The sequence below is a fragment of the Ambystoma mexicanum genome, chromosome 6q (assembly GCF_040938575.1).
Source record: "Ambystoma mexicanum isolate Mex_15411 chromosome 6q, UKY_AmexF1_1, whole genome shotgun sequence".
In the NCBI taxonomy this organism is placed as follows: domain Eukaryota; kingdom Metazoa; phylum Chordata; class Amphibia; order Caudata; family Ambystomatidae; genus Ambystoma; species Ambystoma mexicanum.
The window spans coordinates 1386985864-1386998506 of record NC_090937.1 but is presented as its reverse complement, the minus strand read 5'-3'; positions in this window follow the sequence as shown (position 1 = coordinate 1386998506).

Below are 12643 nucleotides of genomic sequence, written 5' to 3'. Positions count from 1 at the left end.
CAAATCTTGTAAATGCTCTCTTAATATTCTTAAAACCAAAATTGTATACAAAATCTGTGTATGAACATAAGCAAAACTTCAACTTCAAAACTATGCACAGTTAGAATACACCAACATGTATCTAACTGCCACAAGATTCTGCAACAAGCAAACAGATAAATAAATACCACTGAAATTTAACAAGAAATACACAGTTATAATACACCAACAGGTATCTAACTGCCCCAAAAAATCTGCAACAACCCAACCGATAGATGAATAGCATAAAAGTAGTAATAAACAATTAGAATACGCCAACGGGTATCTAATTGCCCCAAAAATCTGCAACAAGCCAACAGATAGAAGATTAGCAAGAAACAAGAAATAAACATTCAAACAATGAAAGAAATATATTGTACCACAACATAGACTCTAGCATTCGGCCATGCACCCAAGACTGTAGGCCCTGGCCACAAACACTGCAGCATAACAAACCTATGCTACCAAACATTTTGACTGTGGTATGTGGGCTGCTTATAGGGATATTAATTACAATCAATGCTCTACTAACAACCTAAAACCAACATCATACTAAAGTAAAATAGCCAGTAGTGCATTTATTATTTCCGCGGACAGCCGTGGACATGTCAAACACATCAGGGGAACCTGCCACCTAAACAAATACAGTATTTGACCCATCTCTTAGTCCCCAACCCTCCCAAGCACTCCTGCACACCAACATACTCCCCAAAATTGCCTTTTACCTCTGTTCGCCGCCACGCTGCAGGCGGATCCACGATGGTGTGAGCATCGAAACAATGTGACACACCTCATGCCTCACTCCAACCAATTGGCGGACACGACGTAAGCTGATTATCCAATCGGTGTCCTGTCTGCGGAGCGAACAGGGAAGTGAGTCCGCGGAGCGGACATAGATATCACTAATTTCTTTGCCTTACATTTTGGTCATTTTTTAGAAAACTACTGGACAGATTTACACCAAGTTAACAAAAGCACACTTTCGGGACTAAGCCGCTGCTCCTGCCGCAAATTTGGTGGAAATCCGTCCAGCGGTTTGAGCTGTAGGCGTGGACAAAGGATTTTTCCATGATGTCTATGGGAAAAAAATAATTTTGAGACCCCTATAACTTTGCCCCCCCCCCCCGGACCAAACCTCACCAAAAATTCAGAATGGGCCATATGCTTTTTTTGCAAAGTTTGGTGAGGATTCGTCCAGGGGGAGCGAAGTTATAAGCCACCCAAAAAGTGCTCTTCCTATGGGATTAGCAACTTAACCATAACTACACAACCACTATCGTGGGCCATGTAATGTAGTTATGGTTAAGTTGCTAATCCCATAGGAAGAGCACTTTTTGGGCGGCTTATAACTTCGCTCCCCTAACTTGATGAGGTTTGGTCCAGGGAGGCAAAGTTATAGGGGGTCCCAAAATGTCTTTTTTTCCCACAGACTGAATGGGAAAAAAACTTTGCTCATGCCTACAGCCCAAACCGCTGGACGGATGTTCACCAAATTTGCGGCAGGAGCAGCGGCTTGGTCCTGAAAGTGTGCTTTTGTAAATTTGGTGAAAATTCGTCCAGTAGTTTTTTTTAAAATGACCAAAAAGTAGGTCACAAAAATGTGTGATATCTATGTCCGCTCCGCGGACACACTTCCCTGTTCGCTCCGCGGACAGTGTCCTGATTGGCTAATCGGCTTGCGTCATGTCCGAAGGCCATGCACCCAAGAACAGAGAGGTAGTTGTGGGGAGATCCTGCACCCAATAATACACTTATACCTACTTTATGACGTATGTTCTGTGGCCTCCTTGTATGCACAGAAAATGAGGGGTCGAATAAGGCCAGTATTTCAGCCCTTGCAGTGCACGGGGGAGTTGTTAGATTTATAAGGAAACGTACATTACTGTTTCCAATGGCTATTATTATATTCATTAGTACGCTGCCATGGTTGGCACATCCTATGGTGGTTGTGGCCAGGGTCTAGAGTCTTGGATGCATGGCCGTAGGCCGAAGGCAGAAGGACTTACTTCCAAGACTGTAGGCCCTGGCCATAACCACCGCCGCATGTGGCACCCATGCATACAACCCTTGTGTTGCATTTTCATTGGCAAGTTGTGGGGAGTGTGTGTAGTGTTGAACAAAGAGGTGGTTGTGGGGAGATTCTGCCCTCTTGGGTGCAGGGCCGAAGGCCATGCACCCAATAGTACACTTAAACCTACCTTATGACGTATGTCCTGTGTCCTCCTTGTACGCACAGAAAATGAGGGGTCCAATAAGGTCACTATTTCAGCCCGTACAGTGCACGGGGGAGTTTTTAGATTTGTAAGGACACGTGTGGTGTTAGGGAACATTGAAATTGACAACATGCCATGAATGCATTATTTTTTCAAATGGCTATCATTATATTCATTAGTACGCCGCCATGGGTGGCATATGCTACGGTGGTTGTGGCCAGGGCCTAGAGTCTTGGATACATGGCAGTCGGCCAAAGGCTGAAGGCCTTACTTACAAGACTGTAGGCCCTGGCCACAACCACTGCCACATGTGCCACCTATGCACACCCCCGTAGTGTTGTGTTTTGATTGGCAAGTTGTGGGGAGTGCGTGCAGTCTTGGGTTCATGGCCGAAGGCCAAGCAACCAAGAACAAAGTGGTAAGTACTAGAGTTGGAAGACACTGAACACCCATCCCATGTTAGATCTACAGGCATACACCTAGGAGGGAAGCCTCTGGGCAGAGGTACTTAACGAAAACCCACATATAGAATAACCCCCATTACAACACATCACCAAGGTATTTGTGGGGAGACCCTGCAGTCTTGGGTGCATGGCTAAAGCCCATGCACGCAAGACTGAAGTCATAAGCAGTGGAGTTACAAGTTAATATGGGTGTGGTGGATTGTGGTCGTTGTGCTGATGCATTAGTTTCTTCACTTCATGGCTGTGGACGATGGTCCACTAATTACATTTATAAGCAGCTAATTTACAAGGGCCATGTTTTACATATGCAGCGATGGTTGTGGATAGGAACTGTACTCCTTCAAACTTGGTTGTAAGGCGTAGGTGGTAAGTTACTTACCGCAGACGAAAGGCCAGCCTACAGGCACTGCAGCATATTACTACCATAGATTAGATGAGTTGATTTCCATGTGTAGAAAATGCTTGCAAATATAGTTACTCCTTACTTTGTTCAGACTCCATAAAACATTCTTTAATTGATTATTGTACTTGGCGGAAGTATCACTTTTTCCATTTCTGTGATGAAAGAAAAAGGTGTGTTAATGTTTGCAGTTTTTCCACATTTGACACATTGCATAATAGACAGTTAACTTTTTTTTTTAGACCCTCATATTTAGTTTACAAACCAGTGTACTGTGCATTGCGCTCAGTTTCTGTGTTTGCTTTTCTAATCCTAGGGTCTGGGGAAAAAAATCCTTGTCGGATTAAAAAAAACCTTCACTTCTTAAGCAACTAAGTACTTAATTTTTTCCTTTCAGTGTTTTCTTCGTTTATCTAATCAATGTTATATTTCTTGCCTTACTGCCCATTTTTAACAACAGTTAGATACATGTAGGCATATTCTAACTGAGCATTTGTTCCTACAGATTTTTGATACTCATTCATTTGTGTCGTTGTTACATTCTGTTTCTTTCATCTTTCCCAGTAATGTTTTCTTTGTTGCCTTCCTGCCGATTTTTACCAGCACTTAGATACCTATAGGCATATTCTACCTGTACATTTGTTTCCAACAATCTGTGATTATCATTTCTTTGTGTCATTCTTCCATCCTGTTGAGTAGTTAGATACCTGTAGGCGTTTTCTAACTGTGCATTTGTTCCCACAGATTTGTGATACTCATTCATTTGTGTCATTGACACATCCTGTTTCCTCTATCTTTCCCATTAATGTTTTCTTTGTTGCCTTTTTGCCGATTTTTAACAACAGTTAGATACGTTTAGGCGTATTCTGCCTGTGCATTTGTTTCCAACGATCTGTGATTATCATTTCTTTGTATCATTCTTCCATCCTGTTGAGTAGTTAGATACATGTAGGCGTATTCTAACTGTGCATTTGTTCCTTCAGATTTGTGATACTCATTCATTTGTGTCGTTGACATATCGTGTTTCCTTTATCTTTCCCATTAATGTTTTCTTTGTTGCCTTTTTGCTGATTTTTAACAACAGTTAGATACGTTTAGGCGTATTCTGCCTGTGCATTTGTTTCCAACGATCTGTGATAATCATTTATTTGTGTCATTCTTCCATCTTGTTGGGTAGTTAGATACATGTGGGCATCTTCTAACTGTTTGTAGTATTTCACATACTTTGTTGAACATTTTGAAGTTAGTTGCATTTGTTAGGTTATCTGGTAACCTTTGCTTTAGAGTAATGGTGCTATCATTACATTCAAACCATCCAGAATTATTTTTAATGTATGCAGTGTAGTAACCTGCATTGGTTATAGCTCCCGCATGGTAGATTATTCGTCCTGTTGTAAAGGTTTTCTTTCCAAGGGACACTTGACCGTGTGTAAATCCAGTTAGTTTGCAGTTGTTTTTGGTGTCATCTGCATTATAACGTAGAAGCATAACTATTATGTAGTCACTATGTGATTGTATCAGTAAGGTAGAGCGATTGTTTGAATGGCAAATACTACATAATCTGCCATGGTTTGCATTTTGTACAAGTTGCTGAAATGGAATGCTCTCACAATTTGGTATGGAAATATACACAAATCGCTCATTTGGGATTTCTTTCTGTATCACTTTGTTACAGAGACTGCATGTATGTTTCCACATGTATGAAATTTGGAAGATTTCATTTACAGGTATGCTTTTGTTTCCCAATACTAATAGTATGTACATTAGAAATTCTTGTGGATCTTCTTGTGAGTTCACAGTGAATCTCACCATTCCAGCACAGTCGTCCAATTGTTGCCTTACTCCATGAACACTGTATGTGTTGTCAGGATTGCTTGTTGCATTTCTATGCAGCACTAACATTTGCAAACAGAATTGGTCTGTGCTGTGCAGGAAAATATTGTTAACAATTGTTGGCAATTGAAATAGAATATTCATTACGATATTTGCATAGCAACTTACCCCACTTTCATTTGTAAATTTAAATGGGCCAGCAAGTTCTGTATCTGAGTGCATTTTTCGTTTTTTCTGTTGCTTCTTTGCCGATGTGCCTGGTTTACATTCCCTAATAGGTTCTTCTATGTTTGCGGTAATTGATTAAACTTTAGCTTATTTTCTTTTTTTTGCGGAATTTCCTGTTACAGTCTGTTGCATTTCTGTTTCATTTACTTTTCTTTTACCACGTTTCACTTTATCTGGAACAGGGCATTGTTTCAGATGAAGGGTGTACAGTGAACGCAATCTATTGTATTCTAGAATGCAAGGAATATCATCTTTGACTTTACTTGAATCAAAGTTTATTAGCAATAGACCGTCAAGTGTACTTAAGCGTGATAATGGTACATAGCTCATGCCTTCCTTAAACACTGTCTTTCCTATATCTATCAATGCTTTCTCTAGGGTAAGACCCTGGGATTTATGAATGGTAACTGCATATTGCAAGAGTTAGAGAAAATTGTTCTCTATGTACATACATGTCTTTGAAGAGAAAGAATCGAGCCATTGAGCGCCCTATCCTTTTTACTTCTGAAACTTTACCAAAGCGAATATTGACAAACTGAATGCTTCTATCACGTAGGTATGATCGAAAGCCAACAACTGTGCCCAGTGCTCCATTAACTAGCCCTTGCTCTTTGTCAAGGTTACGTTTAAGCATTACTCTACAATTTAATGATAATTTCAATACTTTTTCAAACCCAGCTGTGTTGGAGATTGAATTTTCTAAACTATTTAGTCTTGTTGTGGCTTGCTCACACATGGGTACTGTCCAACCATGTATGCCTAGTTTGTCTGTGGCACTAATTTCTATTATTGCTTGCCTTTCTTTCTTTAACATTGTTTCATTGAATCCATAACATCAGTTGCATATGCATTATCGCCATAAAGTGCATGTATATGCCACTTTTTCAATACAGCTTGTGCTTCTTGCGATAATACACCAACTCTAATACTTTTCAAGATGTTCGCATAAGTGAGATCTGCATATTGCTGCATGTTCTCAGTTAATTCTCTGTATTGGAAATGTTGCCAAAGGTTAACATTACCTATGCTACCAACAGTTTTCCGGCAGAGTTTGTGGCCTAAGGTTTTAAAAATCGGTTCACCTTTTACTGTTGTCAATTGTAGAAGATCTCCGAAAACGAAAATGTGTTTCCCTGCAAAGAGTTCTTCATTATTACTTTTAAGTACTTCTTGCAATCTGAGATGAATCAAATCCAACATTAGATTGGAGAACATGCTCACTTCATCTATTAGTAGCATTTTCATTTGTTTCAATACTCTACGTAATTCCATTGCAGCTTCTGCAGAAAGTTTGTAGTAGTCTAATTTATTTTGATGCTGTACTGGAAGCAGTAGTAATCAGTCGAAAGTCACACCGCCTATGTTTTAGGAAGCTAAACCTGTGTGGGCTGTTACAACAGCTGATCGTTTGTTCTTTGTCAATTGTTGAAGGAACTTGATGATCATTTTGATTAAGAATGTTTTCCCTGATCCAGCTTCACTACTGACGTACAGCAGTATAGGTTTGTAATTTTGGCAGGTACTTTCTTTATTTTCGTGTTATACCCCATGCACAATTTGTTTTGTTACCTCTTCAAAAATGGTGCGCTGATCGTTATTAAGTTTTCCTTGTTGTACAGTTAAGTCCTCTGTATCTTCTTGATACTGATACATGGTGTTTTCTACTTCTGCCACAGCAACGTCAGCCTCATTTGCTATTAGTGGTTGTCCTAATGGTTCTTGACTTCCTGTTACAGAAGGTTGACTACTGCCGGAAGAGTCTTTGGGCCTCATTACGACCCTGGCGGTAAGGGGTTAACGCCAGCGTTAGCTGCGCCGACCCCTTACCGCCAATTACGAGGTCCCTTAGCGCCATGGCGCTTTTAACACCTGCTTTTAGCAGGTGTTAAAATCCATGGCGCTAAGGGACCATGGAGTTAATTACGCCACCGTAATTTACGGTGGCGTAATTAACGCCTTCCCCACTCCCATTATGCCCTATGGGGAAAAAATGGGAATGGGGAAGGGTAAATGGGGATTGGGGACTTACCGCCCCACCGACCTCGGAATGGGGCGGTAAGTCCGCCAACCACCATGGCGTAAACGTAGTTTACGCCATGGTGGTAAAGTCACGGCCCAGGCGGTAACTTACCGCCTGGGTCGTAATGAGGCCCTTTATCTAGTTGGGCCTGAATTTCTTCTTCCTGTTGCTGCTCATTGTGCAACATTGTTTTGTACTGCGTAAAGTTAACATCAGTGATAGTGCTTTCATTTGCTTTGAAAGCATCTTCATAGCACTCATAATTATCTAGTATGTCTTCCTCTTTTCTCCATGGTTTGAAAAGTTGTAACAGAGATATGTAATATAGTTCTTTCTGTTGAGGAGTTTTTAATGACAATTTCACATGATTAATTAAGCTTTGTTTGTTAAGTTTCACTAAGCTCCCTACACAATCGGTCACTCTACATCTACGTTTGCTTTCATCGGGTTTTACATTATTTTCGAATGCAAAGTTTTGAGCTATGTGGTATAGACACATGCGTTCCAGAGTGGTACTCCTGTTCAGGTAGTATGTGTCCAGTAAATTGTTTTTTAGAATGTCTTGGCTGTTGGGATCATTTCTGGCAATTGTTTCAATGTCCTTATATGATTTTAGCATTCTTTTTCTAGATTTTGCAGGACCAAGACTGAGCCATACTATGTTGTCTGATTTTCCATACAAAGCAGTGCTGGTTAAATGATCTGCTGCTTCATAGGCCCCACATTCTCCATGAGAGAGCCTTTTTATGCCTAGTCTGTACAATTTCTGTGATAATGTTTTGTCTGATGCTAGGTCATCCCAGAGGTCTTGAAGCTCTGTTTTTTCTGCTTTTGTTAAGTAGGCTGTAACATATCGTGAAACAGCAGTTGAATTGTCTGCAATGTACTGTACATCTATGTTTGCATTCCATAACAGGGCAAGGATTGCATTGTAATCATTGATACATTTTGATTCTTCCCTTCTTTTTATGTAATACGTGTTTTTAGGTCATCTACTTTTAACACTATGTCGAACTGAAGAGATGAAGTTGTTTACTTCACCTGTTTCTGTAACTGGTCCAAGGAAACCAAAGCAGCATTTGGTGTAGGATTTATCTTTGTTTTTGTATTTACGGCGACAATATTTGCCACATTTGTGTCTTTGAAATTGTAAAATCTGATCATGCAGCTCACTATGTGTCTGTTGTGAAGGGATTTCACATGTGACATATTTTTGGATAAACTGCAAAAAAGTGCATTCACTGTCGTGCCAAAATTTCGGATCACCTTTGATCCATAACAGCATGTGAATATGTGGTGCTCATCTTGCTTGATATTCTTTTCTCCAAAAGAAGTGCTGCACATCTCCAAGGGGAGGAACAGTTTTATTGCAAATAAAGTGTAGCATTGCAATGAAACGATGATGGAAATATCTTGAGACATTAACTGGTTCTAGAGAGCAAAGTTCTCCCGGTGTTAATATATCTATGTTGTTTTGTTGCTGTTTGCTATGCGTAGGAACTCATGTAAATCTTCCCATGCATATTCTGCACAACTTAGCGTAACAAATCAAGTTGGTGGTCCAAGGTTTCTTATCATGCAACGCACGTTTCTGTGCCGTCTAAACCAGTATTCCTTTGTACCACGCATGTTTGCAAACAAATTTGTTATACTTGATTTTAAGCCCTCATCTTTTTCTTGAACTTTTTGTATTAACTGCGTAGCTGACATATTTTGAAAGTGTGTTCCAGATTTAAGAATGTGTGCAACTCCATAACATAGTGTTGCTAATTCACTTCCATAGAGTAGGTGGAATATGTATTCCACATTTTGCCTAAATCTAGGATCTTGCAAATACATTCATAATGAGCGGTATTCAGATGCCCCAAGCTGAGTGGGTCTATCATCGCATCTCCCACCTTTGCCAGTAGGAAATAGCAGTGGAAAAGCAGGTGCTTCTACACCTTTTTCCCAAATGCTCATTGGTGACCCTTTGGTTTGTCGCATTTGGTAAGTTTCTAGTGCATCATCTATACTTTCATTGGAATGCAATGGATGAATTGTGTGATGGTCCAAAAGAGTGGATACTGTAGCTGGATCTAGACTTTCGAATTGCCCAGTTTCTGATGCCTCTTGAATTATTTCAGTTGTTTGCCTTAAGCTTTCATCAATATTTATTTCCTTGTAGTATTCATTGTTATCTTTTAGATATTGCAATGCTTGTGTAACTTTGTGTAAGTCTACTAATTGTTGCCAAATTTTTTTATCCTTTGTTGGTACTCTATTTACCAAGACTCTTAAAGAATGGTCTATTGAACGTTCCACTCCTAGAGTGTGTGCATTTTCCGTTAGATCTAAAGGCAAGTAAACTACTTTGCCACAAATTCCTTTCACCAATTCAGAGGAAGGTAAATTTGCTGTTTTTGGATGAAGGCATATAATTGCTTGAAATGGGTGATCTGTTTGAATTATTATGCTCTTATTCAAATTGAGCTGTTGCAGGATTTTTGGTAATGGAAACAATTCCAAATTATTTGTAATTGCACCTGAAGGAGTGTGGTTTTTGTCTAATTTTGCAGTACAGTAACTGCAACATATTAAGCGTTCAGTTATTTCATATTTGCTTCCAGCTAAAAGGTACAAAGCTAATTCAAACTATTTAGAGTCTTCATTGTTTTCTATTTTGTATGCTATGTCCACATTTTTTGTGCTCCTTTTGTAAAACATTCTACAGCAACATACACACACATGGTTTGGTACTTCAGCCGATGACCTTTTAAATTTTAGTATTTCTTTTCTGTATGTGTGTACTAGAAGATTGCTATGTGCAGAATGTTCCCTACTATGCTCTAAAACTGTTGCATTTTCTATGTGGCTTTCACTTCCAAAATACTTTTTCTGAATACGGTCCATTTCTTCTTGTAAGTATTTGGTTGTACCATGCAGAAGAGTGTTATTTAAATTGCCTAATTCTGAAGCTGGACTTTTTGCACAGTATTTTTTATACACTACATTTCTTACTTTGGAATGATGTACTGCTATTCTTTTGATATCATGGGAGGTACCTTTGCAAATAGGGCCAGAAATGCAGGCTTATGAATGTCCTTTTAGTCCTGTGACTTTCCGCACTACACAAATATCCATATTTTGCAGCACTTTCATTTTACTTTTGTCTTTACCTTTGACATATTGATTGAGGAACTGACGTAAAGATTTGAAAGCTTTGTTTGGAATGGCACACATTGATCTGCACAGCCATTTGTAAACTGGACGGTGTGGTTCTGCTGAATCAAGAGGTAATTCTGAGTTTTCAGAAGACAGTTTTGTAAGCAGTGTTTCTTGTTCCATGATGGTAGTATTGATTTTCTCATACCCTCGTCCACTGCTATGGATGGCAATTGTGTTTGTTTGATTTTGTTTGTATGCTTCTTAATTAAAATATGGCTCTGTGGTTGTTGTGTGACTCCATTCACCACCACAAACATGCAAAAAATTATTATTGTTCACATTCTGTTTATTGCTCAGTTTCATTTGTAGTTTGATACTTAGTTTTGTTAATGCTTTCATCCTTTTTAACATTAATATGAACAACTTCCTTTTGAGAAGGATTGCACTGTCCACGAGTGCTTGTAGAATTAACTTTCTACGGTATGTTTTAAGGGGCGAGGATGATTTTGGTCCTGTTCTTAGTAGATTCTGAAGGACTCTATGATGAAACATTTTTGCTAAAATACTTTTTTTTACTATGGGTTCTTCTTACACCATCAGGATTATTAGGAACATTGTTAGCTGTACTGGAAACCATTTCTTTGACAACATTTCTGTGTTTTGTGACACTTTTTGATGGAGAAGGTACAGTTTCGGTAGTTGAGACTTCTTTTATTATGTTACCCAACTGCATTAGGTGGTTTGTACCAAGATTCTCCACTAACTCTACAACAGGTGGATGCTTACATTGGGCACCTTTATTTTTATTTGCTCTAATTCTGCATTCCTTTCTACGGAGCTGCTTTTTGGTAGGCATTCTTTGGTGTCTGTTGAGAAAAAAAAGTATACTTTGGTCTGTTGCCCAATGTATGTGTGCTGTGTGCATGTGTGCATAAGTGTGATGGGGAAGCTCTTTGGCATGGTGTGTCAACGCACAGTTATCTCTACCTATCATTTGGTAAGGCTACTTTACTGTTTGTATACTAGTACAATGTGCTTTAGATGAGAGTACAAAGTGACCTACTGGTGACGAGAACCATTATTAATAACTGAAATGCCAAAAACTTGCTATCACAACTTACTTTCATAATCTAACCTTCTAAGGATTCCCTATGTTATTTCAGTACCAAACACACAGGGATTTGTCAGCCATTCCACCTGTTATTCTTTGTTCAATAAATGGATATTTGTAGGTAGAATGGTTTACAAATGAATGCCTGCTTTGGTGCCTAAAATAAACAAATAACCCACGCAGCCTCTTTAAGGAGTAGTTACAATATGAAGGTTGTACTGTACTTACTTTTTTGTACAAGATGACCGGGTTTCTTCGGATATGTCGTCTGCAGTGTAGATGCTGTTGAATCTCAGGTAGTAGTCTTCACTGTGAATTAAAAATAATGATATCAATTACTTTGTGTGTTTGCAGCGGTCATGATACTGCAGACTTTACTTGTACTTCTTTAGTCAGAGGATTTAACTTTCATATTTCAACCCAGTCCACGTGCACATTTCACTTCTCTCTGTATAGTCTTTCCATACTACTTTCAATATGGTACTTGAAAGTCCGTCAAAATAACTAAATTTTGTAAGGGTTTGGAAATGCCTTGTTCTTTACAAAGTGTAGTATGCATAGGAGAGAGGTTTGTAAGCGATAGAGCAAAGTACTAGATGGGCCTTGTAAAGGGCAGAATCACCCGCCAAGCCTCCTGCACGGCCATTCAATCCAATGGGCGTCTCTCCCGCCTAAAACAAAATCAGCTGATTTCACCTGCCTTTAAGACAAAAATTGTTGAGAACTATGCCTAAATAGGCATGCTTGCAAGGTATGTACAGGTTGTGCAGACGACAGTAAGCAGTCGTGCCATTTGTTAATGACAAATCGGCATTGTTGCACTTTAAAAGGGGGAGCGTTGTTATGTGTTCCCTATGGAAATTTACCGCCATTATTTTGTCTATTTTAAATCATAAGGGTTCTACATGTACTCTGATAAAAAAATGTACATAACTGTATACTGATGCATGTGTACATGCATGGAGCTGTACGTAGAAATTTGCAATCCTTGCACAGTCGCTTGTGAAGTAGGTGCTCTGAAATGGTATGCGATTTTCATTATGAATCATCGACAGTAATTATAAAGTGCACAATGTTGATGAGGGAGTTAAAATTAGAGATGTTCTATGTGATTGGTGGATGATTGTGCACCCGCTTAGTTGTGTCAAATGACGGACTCGCTTTGGTACCGCTGTAGAAAGGGTGGAAGGACTGGGTAAGAGTTACGTG